Raw genomic sequence first — 19116 nt, forward strand, 5'->3', positions numbered from 1 at the left:
ACAATAGTGCCATACCCCTTCACAAAGCGACGGTAGTAACCTGTGAGGCCCAGGAAAGCTCGGACCTCAGTCTGGGTCTTGGGGGGTTCCCAGGCCATGATTGCCTCAATCTTTGCCTGGAGGGGCTGCACTGTTCCCCTACCCACCAAGTGGCCTAGGTACACAACCGACCCCTGCCCAATCTGACATTTGCTGGCCTTGATTGTCAAGCCAGCCTGTTTCAGGGCTTGGAGAACAGCTTGCAAGTGACGCAAATGGTCCTCCCAACTGCTGCTGAAGACAGCAATGTCATCCAGGTAAGCAGTGGAGAAAGCCTCCATTCCGGAGAGGACCTGGTTCACCAGCCGCTGAAAAGTGGCAGGGGCGTTCTTGAGCCCAAAGGGCATCACACAGAACTGGAAGTGTCCCTCAGGCGTGGAGAAAGCTGACCTTTCTTTTGCTCCATCTGTAAGGGAGATCTGCCAGTACTCTGAAGTAAAGTCAAAGGTACTCAGATATTGGGCAGCTCCCAGCCGGTCAATCAATTCATCCGCCCTAGGGATCGGATGAGCATCAGTCTTGGTCACTGAGTTCAGTCCCCGGTAATCCACACAGAACCTCAGTTCTGGAGTGGTGCCCGGTGGGGCAGCTTTTGGTACTAAAACCACCGGACTGGACCAGGGGCTACTGGAAGGTTCAATAACTCCTAGCTCCAGCATCTTGGTAAACTCACCATGGATGCTGGCCTTCACCTTGTCTGACAGCCGGTAGGTCTTTGACTTCACTGGTGGGCTGTCTCCTGTGTCCACATCATGGGTACACAGGTGGGTCCTTCCCGGGACAAGGGAGAACAACGAAGAGTACTGCTCCAATATCTGGCGGCAGTCCTCCCGCTGCTCAGGTGTTAGGGATGGGGAGAGAATCATTCCCTCCACCGACCCATCCTTTTCCTGAGACGAAAACAGGTCCGGGAGAGGCTCGCTTTCCGCTTCCTCTCCTCCATCAGTCACCATCATCAAGATGACCTCGGGCCTCTCATGGTGGGGTTTGAGGCGATTAGCATGCAGCACCCGTAGGGGCTGTCGAGGGGTCTTAAGGTCCACCAGGTATGTGGCCTACCCTTCTTCTCTAACACCTCGAAGGGGCCTGTCCAGCGATCCTGGAGGGCACTAAGCTCCCAGGCTCCATCACCCACACTTTCTGGCCAGGCTCCAACTCCACCGTGTGAGCGTTGTGGTCATACCACTCTTTCATTACTGCTTGGCTGGCTTCCAAGTTGTCAGAAGCTTGCTTCTACAACTTTGCCATTTGGCTCCGGAAAGCCAGCATGTAGCTCACCACATCCTGGGGAGGCTTTCTGGGAGACTTCTCCCATCCATCCTTCACCAGGCTGAGAGGTCCACGCACAGGGTGCCCGTACAGTAGCTCACTCCCTTCTGCGGCACTTCCCTGTAGGAGAATAGCAAACAGGGTAGGAGGACGTCCCATTTCCTCGCAGGTTCTCAGGCAGACTTCTTATCATGCCTTTCAAGGTCTTGTTGAACCTCTCTACCAGTCCATTGGACTGGGGGTGGTATGGAGTGGTGAACCGGTAGGTCACTCCACACTCCTTCCACATTTCCCGCATATATGCTGACATGAAGTTGGTCCCCCTGTCGGACACAACTTCCTTGGGGAAACCCACTTGGGTAAAGATCCCCATCAGGGCCCTCGCCACAACAGGTGCAGTGACAGTCCTCAGAGGAATTGCCTCTGGGTACCGCGTGGCGTAATCCACCAGAACCAGGATAAACCTGTGACCAGCTGCAGTTGGTGGATCCAATGGCCCCACAATGTCAATGCCCACCCTTTCAAAGGGGGTGCTAACGACAGGTAGTGGTTCCAGGGGAGCTTTCAGCTTCGCCCCTGTTTTCCCACTGGCTTGACAGGATACACACGTCCGACAGTAGGTGTCAGATGCCACTTTCATCTGAGGCCAGTAAAAGTGGGGGACAAGCTGGGCAAAGGTCTTGTCCTGACCTAAGTGTCCTGCCAAGGGAATCTCATGAGCCAATTCTAACAGAAAGGCTCTGTATCGTTGAGGGACTACCAAGGCCCGTGATGAACCGGGGAAAGGTACCTTGGGTTCACTGTAGAGGAGTCCATCCTCCCAGTAAATGTGGTAGTGCCCTGCAACGTTCCCTGCTGCCTGGGCTTCGGCCTGTTGCCTCAGTCCCTCAAGGTTAGGGCACTCCTTCTGGCCCTTACAGAACTCCTCCCTAGAAGGCCCTCCCTCCACATGCCACTCGGCAGGGATAGGTAAGTCCTCCAGGGAGACTACTTCCCCCTCCACGGACTCCTAGCCCACCACCGCAGGTGGCCGATCTGTCTCATGGGGCGTGGAAGCCGAAGCAGGCTTCTCCTGTCTTCGGGTCTGTCCCTTTTTGGCAGCGGGCTGGGCCATTGTTCCAGGCTCCAGCCCAGGCGAACTCCCTCTCTGGGCAGTCACAGACCTTGTGCTTGCACAGGCCCAGTCAGGTGTACCCAGCATCTCAGAATGAGTCCGGTATTCCACCTCCTTCCAAGCATTGTGCTCCAAGTCATTCCCTAACAGACAATCGACTCGCACGGCAGGGCTTACGGCAACTCGAAGTGAACCTGCAACCCCTTCCCACTCAAAGGGAACCTCGGCCACAGGGTAGTGGCCCAATCTGCCGTCAGCCATTGTGGAATGGGTGGAGTACATGGGGAATCACCTGCTCTGGAGACACCAGTTGACTCCTTACCATAGTCATACTGGCTCCTGCGCCTCTCAGAGCCTCCCCTCTCTGGCCATTGATGGTGATCCATTGCCCATACTTGGTAGTATTTGGGGGCACCTGGATCTTAGGAACCATCTCCCGATCTCCCAGGGACACTAAGGTGACACCCGCCCACTCACCCCCCTTATCTAAGGGCAACTCCTCCCCGAGCACTACACTAGCTACTCCCGGGGCTTTTCCTCCGGTGGGAGGGGGTGGTCTCTTTGGGCATTTGACATCTCCCTTATAATGTCCAACACCACCACACTCAAAGCAGTGGACAACCCTTGGCTGCTGGCTTTGGCCAGGATGAGGGTTCCTGGGCGGGTTAGCCTTAGGGATGAATCCTGTTCCCTTTCCCTGGAAACTGTTTTGGGGACCTTTTGAGAACTCCCGCTTTTTATCTGCCCCCTCCTTCTTCTGAGGGGCGCCCTGTCCAGCCCTTTGGGAATACCCTCCAGTCCCCTTTGAGGACACCCGGGTACTTGCCCAGATGTCCGCCTCCTCTGTAAGCTTCCGGGGGTTGGTCAGCTTGCTGTCCACCAGGTGTTGACGCAGCTCAGGAAAACATTTCTCGAGTAGATGCTCTTTGAGAATAAGGTCATATAATCCCTCCTAGTCCTTCACCTCACTGCCTTCTATCCAACCCTCCAGTGCCTTCCTGGCATAGTCCAGGAAATCCACCCAGTTTTGGGTGCCCAATTTGTGACTTCCCCTGAACTTTTGACGACACTTCTCGGGAGTCAGCCCAAACTTCTTAACTAGCGCCACTTTCATGGTGAGGTAGTGGGTCTGCTCTTCCTGTTCCAGGGCCAATAATGTGTCCCGACCAGTAGGAGGCATATACTTGTATAAACCACCCCCCCAGTGTTTTTCCTGGATCCCATGGGCTCTTAAGGAGACCTCATAGGCAGCCAGCCACTTGGCGATATCATCCCCTGGGCTGTAGCTGGCAACTATGTCTTTAGGTAGGTAGGGTCTGGATTCCCTGGTTGGCTCTTTTGTTTCGCTGCCACCATTTGGAGAATTGGAGGGTCCTATCTGTAGGGCCTTGAGTTCTAGCTCCCTAAGTTTTAACTCATGAGCCATCCTCTGTTCCTCCCTCTCCTGTTCCAACCTGGCAAACTCCCACTTGAGCTGCCTTTTTTCCCTCCTGTCCACTAGTTCAGCTTCGGTTAAGCTTCTTCCGGAGACACTGCTGCCCCCCCTTGAGAAGGTCCTAGGTCATGGGAGTAGGTTTCCCATCTCTGGATGGAACAATCCCTCTACCCCTATGACTGTGTCCCGGTCCGTCCCCTCTTCCTCCTCCTTCCCCTCTCCATGTGCTGCCACTCAAGCCCTCAAACTGGTCTGGAGTTCCCCTTTCTTGGAACCACGCTTAAAAAACACTCCCATCTTCTGGCAAAAGTCTCTAAGCTGGGCTGCAGAATAGGTTTCCAGTTCCTCCAGAGCAAACTCCATTTTGCTTATGAGAAATATAGGGGCAACCACACAGAAAGAATTGGTTCAAAAGGGGCAAATTGAAGCTACCTCCACCCACCACCAGGAGAAAATTAAGAAAAAGCAAAAGAAGTAATTGGGAAGTCCGCCAGGAGAAAACTCCAGGTGTAGGCCTCTGGAGTTCGCTTTGTTACTTCAGAGTAGACGCAAACACAGTACGTATCCCACCGCTAGACACCAATTATGTTGTACCTAGGGAACACCCAAGTCACTTAGGGTAGCTTGGCACTAAGTAGCAAGGCTTAACTCCAAGGTACATGTGCTAAGTTTGCGTCACACCCTTCAGTAACATCACCTCCATCCACTCAAAAAGGACACTACACCAAGTCTTTTTTTAGGAAAATAAATGCTGCTTTATAAAAAATACTTTGTTTACTCTATAACCTTATCACACTGCTTTTGTTAATTCTTTTCTTTAAATTACAGGTTTCTCCATTGGTTTAGTTACATCAATAACAAGAAAACTTAACATTGCATTGCATTGTATTTGATGATAGATTTTCTCCCTCCAAAAACTGTTCCTAGCAATTCTCACATAGTGCTCAGGTTCCTAGTAAGACACCCTGTAGTTCTCTACAAATTTCTCTACCCTCTTCCTGTCTAGTGAATCAGGTTAGTGCCTTGACTTAACATTACAATACACACACATGCCCTTTTTGGCAGATTGGGTAAAGGCAGTGATACTGTCAGAATGAGTTCCAGTTAATCCTAGTGGAACAAAAGGAGAGTTAGTCACTGCCAGGACTCTGACCATGTACAGATATTACACGGTTCCCTGGTTTCTGGTTTGTGGTTTCCAGGACCGTTTTATGCTTGGCCAGTCTCCTGCCACTAGGTAGAGTTTCTTTGATTTACCACGAACCCCTGACACCTGTTCCCTCTTCACTCGGGTACCTCAGTTGACCCGTTAGCGAGTCTACTACAGCGGTGTTCCTGCAGAGCCCCACTCCCCCAGCTTACTGGTGGTATGAAGTAACCATCTATGTCCTCTCACTGCCACCGGGAGTCTTCGTTCTCACCACAGACTCCCGGGGGGGGAAATGCAGGCCCTTTACCAGCTCCTTACAGCAGCGAGCCACCTCCGCTAGTGATCCGGTGTGCCAACTGAGACGGGGGCCTCCCTTCGCTCGTCGGACGGTCTTCGGACCTGGGGTGACGCCCGCCGGGTGGAGCCAAGCCTTTTCCCTCATCAGTCCTGCGCCGCTGAGAAGACGCTTTCAAACATCGTCGCATCACGGAGTGTGCGCGGAAGAAAGATCACTGCAGTGCGGCACCGCCCACCTCAGGAAAGAGACCTCACCAGCTTCCTGACTTGCGCAGCCGGCGGAACACTTCCCTCGGCAGCGCCCTCTCCTCCACCGCAAGGCCCTCCTCCACCGGACTTCAGCGGAGGGGCAGATCTCCCCGATCACCAGACGGAGCCACAGTTCTTCGAGGGGGGGGGGTTTGAAGGCTCCCAGGCTCAGTAACAGGACGACCTCCCTGCGCTCATCGGAACCCGGGAACGTGGGTGAGTGAATGGGGTTGTCACTGTACAGTACCCCTAACAATCCAGTCGTTGTCGGTTGGCGGAAGAGGGGAAACACCTCAGCCCCTTCTTCTCATACACAACCAGGCAGAGTACCCAGGTTGCGCTCACCGCTGCCGTTCTCACTTGGGCTTGTGACACTGAAATCTGCCTTATGAGAGCTTATCTCAGCTGGGCCAGATCAGCAGGAAGGGAGGCAGATTCTCCGCTCGAGCAGCAGACCTTAAAGGACCATCAACCCTGACAGGATCACCCTTCCCTATTCGCAGCAGTCTGCGCTCCAGTCAGCTCCTCAAAGATGCCTCTCTATCTGGCACCTTCTAAAATGGCTGCCCAACATTCCACCTTATATAGGCTGACCTTAGGAGGTCCAGAAGGGACCAGAAGGTTCTGGAATGTTCCTATTCTACCCTATGGGTCAAGTCTCTGAGGTGGCAGTTATGGCAGTTAATGGCGACCATTTTGTGGGTCTTGTAAATCTAGTCAGAAGAGGCACCTAGGCCTCAGGAAAAAGGTCTATGAGGGCCAAAGAGCATCTAACCCCTAGTCAACACCGCAAAAATCCAGTGGACACAAAAAGATAAAAAGAAAGGTTTGAGGGGCAAAAAGGGGACAAAATAAATAATTAATAGGAGGGGCTACCCAAAGGCAGACAGGTCTAACAGACATGTACTTTAGGATTGTGCTCTCTTTGACCTCTTTTGTCTGCTTCTGTCAATAGTTTGACTAACTCAGCTATAGACCTTTACCTATAATTCCTCTACCTTACCTGTCTCTCATTAGAGATCTGTGGTCCGTCGCCACAACAAACCGAAACGTGCTCATCCACTCTTTTCTCTCACCAGTCTCAATACAGTTCTGAGCACCTCTGGCTGTCATCTGTCGACTATCACACTTCTCCTTTCCCTCCGTCCCACACAAAGATACATTCAGTGCTTAACTTGAAACAGTGGTTTCTGGTGCTGGGCACCAGTCCTTAATTGTCAACACCAGCACTTACCACAATCTGCCCCATGGTGGCACTTTCTATCTAATTTAGAGATGAGCACAACAACAGTTATTTATTAATTCAGTAAACATTAAAAAAAAGACTAATAAGCGCCTCCCAGGCCATTCTTATAGCTTCAGGGGTGTGGAATAGTCTGAATTGTCACGCTTGCAGGAATGTGATGGTTAGTAGCTGTGGTCCTGCGGTGATTGACAGCACCGGCAGGGGGAATGGCGTGGTGGAGGCTGCAGTGACCTCTTGACAAAAGCCTTGGCACAAATTAAGCACCGAGCTAACCACTGTCTGTCGCCCCCTCATCCACGACCTTCACCGTCCCACGCAGCATTGCTGTTACCCCACTGCCGGTCATTAGTTATTGCAGGCCCAGGCCCCCCTCCGCCTCACACACGCCTGCCATTCCCCCGCTATCCTCGCTGGCGGGGCCGCGGAGGTGTAGCCTAACGCTGCAGAGGCCTCCGGCACCCGCTGCCTGGGTAGGAGCTCTGCGAGAAATCCACTTAATTGCGATAATAGGCCCCGGAGCTGTCGGCCTGGGAAGAATCCCTGCTCATTAATTTGCACAGTGTCAGCAGCAAGCATGACAAGGTGCGGCGGAGGGGGCGGGAGCAGGAGCCCCACAGGGGGCCCCAGGCTAAAGAGCGGATCACCTCCTACAGGGGCCTGTTATTGTGGGCTGTGGCGCGGGCTGGTGCCTTTGCACGTGACGGGAGATTGCTCGTCGAGTTTCCTGTTCTAATGTGGCAGCGGCTAGAAGCAGCCTTTCTTGCCGCTACCGGGGGTCTGCTACGTGGCCTCGAGCCATCTAAACGGAAAGTCAAGAGAGGCAGCGGGGCAGATAGCACCTGAACCGATGAGGTAAGCAATTCCACCCACGGGTGCTTTATTTTTGATGTTGTCTGAAAGTGTTGCACTTTATCACAACATCTGTAACGTTCTCCAGCATCGAATCCTTCACAGATTCACGCGCTCTGATGGTGGGATTGCCACCTGGCCGGTTTTATACAGGCATGGCCGGTATTTTAATGTCCCCGCTGGTGAAAAAATTTGAAAAAGTGACATAAAGCCAATATTCCCCCCCCCCATTTCTCAATACATACCTTATACAGTAAACGTTAGAAAAAGCCCTTTAAAATGTTTTACAGCTGCTCTAACGACCCCCTGACTCATAAGGTAAATGAAAACAGAAACGGCAAGACAAGCATTTGCAATGCAATAGGTTTCGCATTTGCTGGAGTTGGAGCTATTGGCATTATAAATTGCAATGTTGTTTATGATTTTTTGGTGCAGTGGACTGAATATTTAAAGGGAAAAAAGTGCACACCCTTCCATATTATAATCTTATATTGCAAATGTACAGTAAAGCTATGGCTATGTTAACAAAGTAACTTGGCAAAGTAACCGCGGCCATGGCAACCACTACTTAGAGCTCACTTCTGGACAACAGCGGTGAGTTTCAGGCAGTGATGGCAGATGATGGATATGCTTCACGCAGCTGTGACAGAGGAGCAGAGCACAAGCATGCTCTCCCCTGTTTAAAGAGAGCTGGGACTACAAGGTTGTAAGAAAGTGGATTTAAGCATATAAGTATTTGACTGTTGTAAATATGCATTTGTTCACATTTATCTATACGAAGACACTGTTTTTGCACAGGCATGAACGTAGATTGCTGGCAATGGTCTCTGGTATTATTAGCTCACCCTCCTAGATAAAAACAAACAGAAGAAACGCTCAATTCCTTGATTTCTACACAATCTTGATGTGCTGTCTGTGGGATTCTCATGTGGGTGGAATACTTGACTGCTACTAATCTTTTTTTTAAAAAGTACTTTCCAAGAAATACGTTCATTCGATATTGCTTGGGAATAACAGTAACTGTACTGCACTCAAGGTTAAGGTGGGCGCATAGATTACATGTGTGGGACTCTGAATATAGCTTGAGTCAGTGGCTCGGGAGTGCTTGTCACCACTCGGCTCTTCCTGTGCATTGTTCAGAATGCGCATAAGAACAGCTGGCAGGCTACATCTGGTGCCGAGGTGCATGGCGTGCGAAGAATGCACCTCATTGTCCGTACTTGTTGGGAATGTGCGTTCAAGGCAAACTTTGCTCAGATTCCGTATTATGTGCAGGTAATCCCGGCGTGCCAAGATCCATGCAGTCTGAACTCTTTATTTGTGCTGCTCGTTTCTTCTATGAGTCTGCAATATTCATGAGGGCCTCTAAACATACCTGATTCACCATGACGGCCTCTAAATATACCTGGTCATTACGAGGGCCCCTTAATGTACCTGAGCATCATGATGGTCCTTAAACATACCTTGGCATCATGAGGGCCCCTAAACGTACCTGGGCATCACAAGTGCCCCTAAACCTACTACAGCAATATGAGGGCCCATAAACATACCTTGGCATCATGAGGGTCTTAAAGCACACCTGGATATCATGAGGGCCCCTAGACATCCTGGGGCATCATACGGTTCATTAAAGAAACCTATGTATTATGAGGGCCTCTAAACATACCAGTACATGAAGAAGGCACTTAAACATACCTTGGTATCATGAGGGCCCCTAAACATACATGGGCATCATGGGCATCATGAGGGCCCCTAAACATACATGGGCATCAATAGGGCCCCTAAACGTACCTGGGCATCACAAGTGCCCCTAAACATTTCTGGGCATCATGAGGCCCCCTAAACCTACTACAACATTATGAGGGCCCGTAAACATACCTTGGCATCATGAGGGTCTTAAAGCACACCTGGGCATCATGAGGGCCCCTAGACATCCCGGGGCATCATAAAGGCCATTAAAGAAACCTATGTATTATGAGGGCCAGTAAACATACCAGTACATCAAGAAGGCACTTAAACATACCTTGGTATCATGAAGGCCCCTAAACATACATGGGCATCACGAGGGCCCTTAATCATACCAATACATAATGAGGGCCCGTAAACATACCTTGGCATCATGAGGGTCTTAAAGCACACCTGGACATCATGAGGGCCCCTAGACATCCCGGGGCATCATAAAGGCCATTAAAGAAACCTATGTATTATGAGGGCCAGTAAACATACCAGTACATCAAGAAGGCACTTAAACATACCTTGGTATCATGAAGGCCCCTAAACATACATGGGCATCACGAGGGCCCTTAATCATACCAATACATAATGAGGGACCCTAAACATACCTTGGCATCATGAGGGCCCCTAAACATATCATGAGGTCCCCTAAACATATCTGGGCATTTTGATTGCCCTTAAACATACCAGGGCACTATGAGGACCCTAAATATACCTGAGGATTATGAGGGCCCCAGAACATAACTGGGAATCATAAGGGCCCCTAAACATACCAGTACACAATGAGGGCCCCTAAACCTACCGCCACAACAAGAGGGCCCCGAAACACGCCTGGGCATTATGGGGGCCTCTAAACACACAAGGGCATCAAGAGGACACTTAAACATATCTTGGCATCAAGGGGGCCACTAAACATACCCAGGCATCATGTGAGCCCCTAAACATATCTGGGCATCATGAGGACCCCTAAACATACATAGGCATTATGAGGGCCCCAGAACATACCTGTGACTCATAATGCCCCTAAACATATCAAGACATCATGAGGGCCCCTAAACATATCTAGGCATCATGAGGGTCCCAAGAATATGTGGGTATTATGAGGGCCCCTAAAAATATCTGGGTCTCTAAACATAAGTGGGCACCATCAGGGCCCTTAAACATACCGAGGCATCATGAGACTCCTTAAACATACCTTGGCAGTACAAGGGCCCCTAAACACACCTGGGCATCATGAGGGCCCCTAAACATACCAGGGCACTATAAGGACCCCTAAAAATACCCCGGCATTATGAGAGCCCCAGAAAATACCTGGAACACATAATGCCTTTAAACATACCATCACATCACGAGGGCCCCAAGAATAAGTGGGCATTATGAGGGCCTCTAAACATACTGAGGCATCACGAGGGCCCCAAACATAAGTGGGCATTATGAGGGTCCCTAAAGATAACTGAGTAACACGAGAGTCTCAAAACATGAGTGGGCACCATCATGGCCCCTAAACATACAGAGGCATCATTAAGGCCGGTAAACATACCTGGGCATCATGAGGGCCCATAAACCTACCTGGGCTTTGTGTAGGGTGAAGGGGGTGGGGGGGCGCACTTGTTCAGGCAGAACCTAGGAAGTGCCCTTGTAGTCTGTGGAAGGTCCCGATGTGATAACATTCGGTGTCTGCGCCAATGTGACACTCCAGTAGACTTCAGTGGTGCATTGCATGGAGGCTTTGTGAGAGACACTGCCTGGCTCACACCACCTCATCCTCCCTTCACAACTCTCACATCAAGTACGTACTTCAGCCGGGCAGAGGTGGCCTCATGAGTGCCCCTCAGGGTTACAAGATCTGCGTGGACACTTAGGTCCAGAGTCTTTCAGACAACCTTAAGGCCCTTGGTAGGAGTTCACCCGAAAGGTAAGCCTGGCCCACTCCCTTCCGCCCCTCCTTCTGACCCCGCATGGCCCCCACTTACACCTGCCACCTGCTCACAGCGGGGGGCTCTGAACAGGAATCTCCCTGACACCGGGGATACATTGCTGAAAGGTACCTGGTGCCCCAGGGCGAAGTGGTCCACTCCCATTCAGGAGACCAGACCTTGGAATGCCCAGAGCTTTGGGGGCAATACCCAATTTCCTGCCTTTGAACTGTTCAGCCCAAGCATGCATAGCTGTATAAAGAAGCACAGCAGCAGAGAGGAGGGGGCAGAGGGTAGGGGACCAAAGGGGAGTGGGGAGGGAGGAGAAAGACGATTGCGAAACCGAAAGCGATCGCCTTTGTGAAAAACAAAGCCGGGAGTGGTGCGCGGGCACGCCATATGCTTTCAATTATCGCACCCGATAATTGAAACCATATGGCAGGAAATGCGCATAATGGACACCAACAGGCAAGGGGTGGAGCTATGCTCCAGCCTCTGGCCTATTGTGTGCTATTTTCAAAACGAACACGCAGGGAAAGGCCGATAGCAGGCCACAAAACAAAAAAAACACGCACAAGCGTGTTCAATTCCTGGGTCCATTTCGAAAACCTGGACAAAAGGACTCGCTGCGCAGTGTATCGCTAGGCGCGAGACCTAATAAAAAAGACTCCAGACAACTGCGTGTAAAGTAATCGGTAGGAATCATGTCTGTCCCTCTCGCATTTTCTTGTGGGGAAGGTAGCAACCCTATCTGATGGTAAGAAGTGAGGGCATATTAGATTTACGGGTCATGTTCACAGCCGGCAGTGCTTCCGGTGGAGCCCTTTTCTTCACGCCGGTTGTTAATTCCCTAATGCAGTTTCAAACTTTGCACCAGGGGTCCAAGGTTTCCTTACAAGTCCATGGCCTGATTACCAGGATTACTGAGTACCAAGGCTGCCAAGTCTTCATGTTATCTCATGCCTCTCCCGCCACCCTACACTTCGTATCTCTTCATCTCACTATTGCAGGTTCTCTGCTTTCTTCTTTAGTCAGCATTTTTGCGTACTTTCCTTCCTCCTTCCTCTCTTTTCTTGACTTTCTCTCTGGGTCCCTGTCTGATGATGAAATTTAAGTCCCGTCCCCAAAAATGAGTGCAGGTGCCCACCATATGCAACCATTGGCGGAATGTATGCACTGCATTTGCCAAGCTGTTATTTGCCATGACTCTGGCACAACTGCTTGCCCATCCAGATTATCATCCTCTGTGGCAGTGAGTGATGCAGACAGTGCTAATATTTTGACCCATCAGATTAGTTCCTCTTTTTATTCTTTTTTTTAAGAAGAGTGTTATTCTGTGTCAACTCGTCAGATTCAAATATACACCTGTGAAGTCGTGAAATTATGCAGGTCTTGGAGCTGTTGCCATAACCAGCCGAAGCGTCGTGCAGGTCTGACAGAGCATATTATAAAGACCAAAGGTCGCTTTTCCGCCCCTTTAGTTACACCTGTAATGAAAATAAGTCATCTTAAACCTCAACACGTTAAGGCGAATTAAGACCCACCCTGAGTAAAGTGTAGAGGGCTCAGGTGCGTCTGTCCTGCCTCTGGGCCTCTTTCGCACAGTGACATCCTAAGTTGTTTTCAGTGTTTGGGCTGACTCTCTTTGATGTCAGGGCTGGACAGAGAATCAGTCCTGGCAAAAATGTTCATACCAGCCGCACCTTGCATAGTTTAGGCAAGCAAGCCTACACTTCTTGAGCGGGATGAAGGCTGAGATCGTTTCACACCACCTCCCCCGCCTACACAAGTACTTGCAATGCAATAGGTCTTGCATTTGCGAGAGTGTAAATGACAATGGGCCCGATGTAGGTAATTCTAATTTACCACTTCTTAAATACCGAATCATACCGATTCGGTATTTAAGAAGTGGTAAATTAGAGGGGGGGGAAATGTAGGTAAATCAGAATCGGTAAATACCGAATCGGTAAGATTCCTCCATTCCCCCTCTTTCTCGTGTGCACCCTGTCTCTCTCTCCTTTTCGCTCTCTTTCTTTATCTGTTTGTCTCCTCTCCACATTTTGCCATAAACCCTGGAAAGCTGGAGATAGAGGTGTGACCCCCCCCCCCCGACCTTCAAAAGCGGCCTCCAATGGCTCCAGTCTCCAGGGAAATGTTCCATGGGATAAATGGACAATCCAACCCTGGTGCCAGAGGTAATAGTGCATGTTGGATACACTGTGCCCTCAGGGAAAATAATGCCAGGAGAAATCATAGCACTTTCAAACACTGTGAGAGATATACTGGCCTTCACTGTTCTTGAGCTGGCTAATAGACCAGCAAATGTCCCTTGCCATACAATTGATGCAGTTATTTGCCCTGTCATAGGCACAACGTATATGTATGAGTTATGCTAAATATTTCAGAAGATTTGTTATCATTATATTTTAAGGGCTGGTAACATTTTACAGAAGGATGTTATTTATTTATTATTTAGCATTTTTTTTTAATGGAGCATTACTCAATAACCAGTGGATGCAGGGCATCCCTTACAATATACAGTAACAACTTTCAAACATTGAACAATTTGTTAAACTCAATACAGCAACACATGTAAGCATACAGACTTTAGCAGTTCCTGTTAGGGTAGGTCAACGAAGAGTTAGGTGATAGGGGGAGTATGCATTGAAGCAATGTTTGGAGGGAAACAGGGATTCAAAGAGAGTGCCAGGGGACGAGCAAGCACAGAGGTTGAGTAGGAAGTAGGAAAAAAGAAGGGCAAATGATGCAAAAAGAGGGCAAGAGACAGGCAATCATCAATTAGACCGAAGAGCTAAAGTGGTTGACTTTGTCTGAGTTCCTGGTTGCAGCACAGTCTTTCATTATGTAGACCGGTGCAGTCAGCTCCTGGGGAAATGCGCCATTCGGTGCGTCATTCTCTTTAGAGTGCTTTTGCATTATGCCAGAGCTATGTTCTTTGTGCCAGCCCCACTGGGGTAATCAATAATGGTGAAATAGTCAGTGTTGTTCACTTTACCAGATGTGTGCTCCTTGTGTGGGGGAATAGAGGGTACTCAGTTCTGGCAATGGCACAGCTGTAGGACAGGTTACTTAGTACCCTCCAGTTACTGATTGAAATAGCAAATTACCCCACTAAGTAAAGCATATATTGCCTGTGACAGTTACCACAACGCCAGCTTGTAAATCATACATGACAATGGCAGTTTCCTCTATGTCTCTTACATCTGTAGCATAGATTGCCAGGGCTATAACCTATCACTGCTATGTATGTTTCACATACTGGTAAAGTGGAAATGGAACATTGTATGTATGTTTGCTAGACATGAACAGCGGTATGAAAATTCTTTACGTATTGCCCTGTATGCGAAACACGCATTTATATAATGTCCTGCATTAAATAAAACATTTAAAGCAAAGGGCTCCATAGCGTGGAGTGACAGGGGTTGCTCGCTGTGGAAAGGGAGTCGTTAAAGGTATAGCATTGGGGTGCAGCAGAGGATCAGCAGACGTTGGTCCAATGTAATCATACTGCATTGGGCACATTTGTTTATGTTTTAGGTTACCTTTTTTAATGTGAGGCTGTTTTGTAAATTGTTTTGCATTGCATTCTTGTAAAGAACCACTGCAATAGATATATTAGCTATCTTATTAAAACTGTACCAGGGATCTGCAGATTACCCATAGATCTAAGTAACTTGTCTCTAACCAAAAATAATTGATTAGGAACTGTGCAGTCTTTATAAGCAGCCAATAAGAATGGTCTATCCTGTGTAACCACTTCTGACAAGGATAAAGGAGCTCAGTCCTCAATGGCAGAAACAACCGGTTGTTTCAGGAATTGTAATTCGCCACATTTCTTTTGCCCATTCTTGTTGGTTGTTGCTTAGCAAATCCAAATATCTGTGTCAGTCAACACAATCATAGAATACAAAGGTTGTCTTGTAAGTTATAGGCAAAAAGCTGCACACATGCATTCGTTCAACTGTCCCTGCCCTCCTGCAGGGTTCAGGACACATGGCAGGCTGCATAGTGTGTCTTGCTAGCCACTGCCTATGTTTATCAACTCATATTCCACCTTGCCCTCTAATTACCAAATCGTGTCACCATAACCCACACATTAAAACAAATACTTGAAGGAAGAGATCAGCGAGAAGGCTGCACGCTGGTTGCGGTATTTGAGTAGAAGTAATTAGCCATATGGCCCACAGTGGCAGCCCTCCAGATGGACAAGTTACTTACCTTCTGTAACACCTTAGCTGGTAGAGACAAAGTCTAGCTGCAGATTCCTTACTTTTGAATTTCCTAGGTGTCATACTGGATATAGAAGAGTTTTCTTCAAGTGATACCCTTGTACGTCAGTGGGTGGTATTGGTCGGCTCCATGCGTCGTCTCTGTGTTGTGACATCTGCCTCACCTATATAGGCAACACCTCGGTACGCTGACGTCAGTTACTTTTCACGACTTTCCATGCCGGAAGCAGGGAGCCATGAAGTGCACTGACATTTGTTTGTTTCTAAGCAACTAGGGCCCTGAAAGGGTGTCAGTGTTAGCCCTAAAAACCTGTCTGTAGTGTGGGGAGGATGGGTAAGTCATAAAGGAATTTGCGGCTAGATAATGTCTCTACCAGATAAGGCATTACTGAAGGTAAGTAACTTGTCCATCTGATAGAGACATCTAACCACAGATTCCTTACCTTTGAATCGATACCCAAGCAATACCGCCCCAGGAGGAGGGACTGTGGACATGTTTACACCCGAAAGTCCTGCAGGCAGAGCAGCCTAAACGGCTGCCCCTCCATGTAGGAAGCTGGCTCTATATTAACTATACCACAGTAAGGTATAGTGTGCACAGAGTCCAGTGGATCCCCAGAGGTATAGCAGTGGCTAATGTAGATAATACCTTACTTTCTTTTTTGTTGTAGAGTGGTTGAGCAGTCAGGGTTATCAGGAGTGTAGTGTTGACCATTTGTTGTAAACACAGGCAAGAACTGATTGCACACATTCAAAGACTGAATCCAGACCAATTGTTTGTATAAAAAGTTATTATTTTGTTCTTTTATTTCCATAACCAAGATTCACTTAGTAACATGTAAGTTATACAATGTTACTTCCAGCAAAACAGTAAAAATTGAATTTGCAGGAACATTCAGATTACTTTCTGCAGTTGGGAAACAGTAAAAAAATGTAGGGAAATACTTTTTGATTACTTTTAGATTACAGTTCTGGTTCGGCATGATACATACTCCACACACAGTTTACACAACACAGAGCATTTGTAAGCAGGTTAACTCTTGTGCAAGCAATCAATTACTGTTTGTGCAGTCCAACACAGTTTAACACTTAGAAGAATTTTTAGAGAAAAACCCGCCATTCACTCCTATGGGAAAAACAAAACATAAAGTTACAGGTGAGTAAATCGCTTTTGGAATTGGAGTTTTGGGGGGGGGGGGTAGAAAAAAGGTTCCCCAAGGTTCAGGTTGGTACTCAAGATGCACCACCAGCAGCACTAGGGCGGTTGGGTGCAGGTTGGCAGTCAAGAGGCACCACCAGCGGCACTAGTGCGGTCGGGTGCTGAGTGAAGGGTGCCAATATTAGCCAAAGGGGCTAGGGGGCCCGTGGTTGGGGACTGCTCATGGGCAGGCCACTTGGTCTCACGAGCCGAGTTCCTAGGCTTAATATCAGGGCAAAGGGGGTCCCAGGTTAGCATCAAGTCTACACCACCAGTGGCGTAGGGGCGTCCGGGTACAGGGTGCTTAGAAGGTGTCAGGAGCCCAGTGCACTTCAATCGAGGATGTCGGTCGCAAAAAAGGACTGCAGGCTTGAGCCAGAAGAATGGACCAAGGGAACCAGTGACTGGAGGGTGAGTTTGAAGAGTTGCTGGACAACAGGACACTGTCAGTCGGGCACTTCAGGTCACAGGAGCTGCGGATGTAGGTGTGTCCTTTCGTATTAGATTCTTCTCATCGTTTCTGGTTGCAGTTAGTGGGACCTTTGGGTTTGAGGCTGCAGAAGTCAAGGTTAGGTTTGGTGTAGGTCGTCCAACACTGGATCACAGGCCAGGATCGCTGGTGGGACCTTGCTGGGGTGTTGGCCAACTCGAACTCGGGCGGTGGGCGCTGGGTGCAGAGTGGTGACGACTCACGCATCCGGCTGGATCTGGAGTCCTGACTTGGGTTGGTGTTGGACAAATCTGGTGTCCATGGGAGATAGGAGGTCTTTGTGAAGTTAGAGCAAGTTTACCGGGTTCTTGGAGCTTGCAAGCTGCAGTACATGCCGGGTTCATCTCGCAGGCATTCAGAGCAGGAGACAGGCCTGTAGGGATGGGGCCCAGGCAATTGTCATTGTCCTCTTCTTCTGCAGCACAGCTCTTCGGTTCTTCTTCTTGTCACGTCGACTCTGAAGAGGCACAGTTCAGAGGTAGATTTAGGCATTACAGGAGTGTATAGGTTGGGACCAATAGTGTACCACTGCTAGTATGCCACCCTCTAGTGGGAGGAGGACATTGCCCTCTTCCTGATAAAGGGGGTAACCCCATCTACAAGATGGCGGGGACTGAGATGTGTGCTTCACCTTGCCTCTTCCAGGGGTGGGGTTGGCAAAGATGGGCACACCTCCCTGCCGGATGTATGTCGTTACAACGCATACTTTTACAACGCATACTTTACAACGCATTTTTTACACCGCAACATCCATTTCAAAGCATTCCATTACAACGCATGCCATTACAACAAATTCTTTGAAACTACCTTTACAACGCATTCCACTACAGCGCATACTACATTTACAACGCATACCATTACAACGCATACCATTACATTGCATGTATGGTAAGTATTGGATAGTGTAGGGGTAAAAATTACTATTCTAACTCCAGGGGGTGCAATAGTAGGGTAAGTGTTGGATAGTGTAGGGGTAAAAATTACTATTCTAACTCCAGGGGTGCAACAGTAGGGTAAGTATTGAATAGTGTAGGGGTACAAATTACTATTCTAACTCCAGGGGGTGCAACAGTAGGGTAAGTGTTGGATATTGTAGGTATGCGTTGTAATGGTATGCATTGTAATGACTGCGTTGTAATGACATGCGTTGTAGTGGTATGCGTTGTAGTGACATTCGTTGTAATGGTTGCGTTGTAATGGCATGCGTTGTAATGGATGTTGCGTTGTAAAAGTTTCGTTGTAAAGGTAGTGCGTTGTAAAAGTTGCGTTGTAAGTGATGTTTCCCCTCCCTGCCTGGCTAGGTTTTCCTGTCAGTTCTCACATCCAAAATGGGGTCAGAACCAGTAGGAGCCAGTTCCCAATAGTTGCAAAAGGCTGAGGGTAGACAACAAAGATGGCAGGCCTTTGAAACCCCCTTTTTGAGGACCCTGGCCATCCTGGGGGAGGAGGCATGGCACCTCTGCCCAGAATGTGCTTATTTCCGGACCAAGAGAACAGAGGGCTCTCTACCCGGGGATCCAGAAACCTGTCTGGTGGTGAAAAATGGCTGGGAGTCAGATAGAAATCACAACAGAGTTGTTCATTTTTCAGGGGCATCTCTAAGAGGCCCTCTGTGTGCATTTTTTATTAAACCCAACACTGTCATCAGTGTGGGTTTATTGTGCTGGGAAGTTTGATACTCCAGTAAACCATCATGCAGCTCTGGAGTTTGTGTTGAAAAGCTCCCAGCCCATATCCTCAAAATGGCTTTACTGCACTTCCAGTGTCTGTGAATTGCACAGGCACTGTAGTGTAGGGGCATATTGCTCTTGCAGCTATGCCCTCACCTGGACATGGTGCACCCTGCCTTTAGAACGGTAAAGCTTGCTAGAGGGGTGACT

The sequence above is a fragment of the Lissotriton vulgaris genome, chromosome 9 (genome assembly GCF_964263255.1).
Source record: "Lissotriton vulgaris chromosome 9, aLisVul1.2, whole genome shotgun sequence".
Classification (NCBI taxonomy): domain Eukaryota; kingdom Metazoa; phylum Chordata; class Amphibia; order Caudata; family Salamandridae; genus Lissotriton; species Lissotriton vulgaris.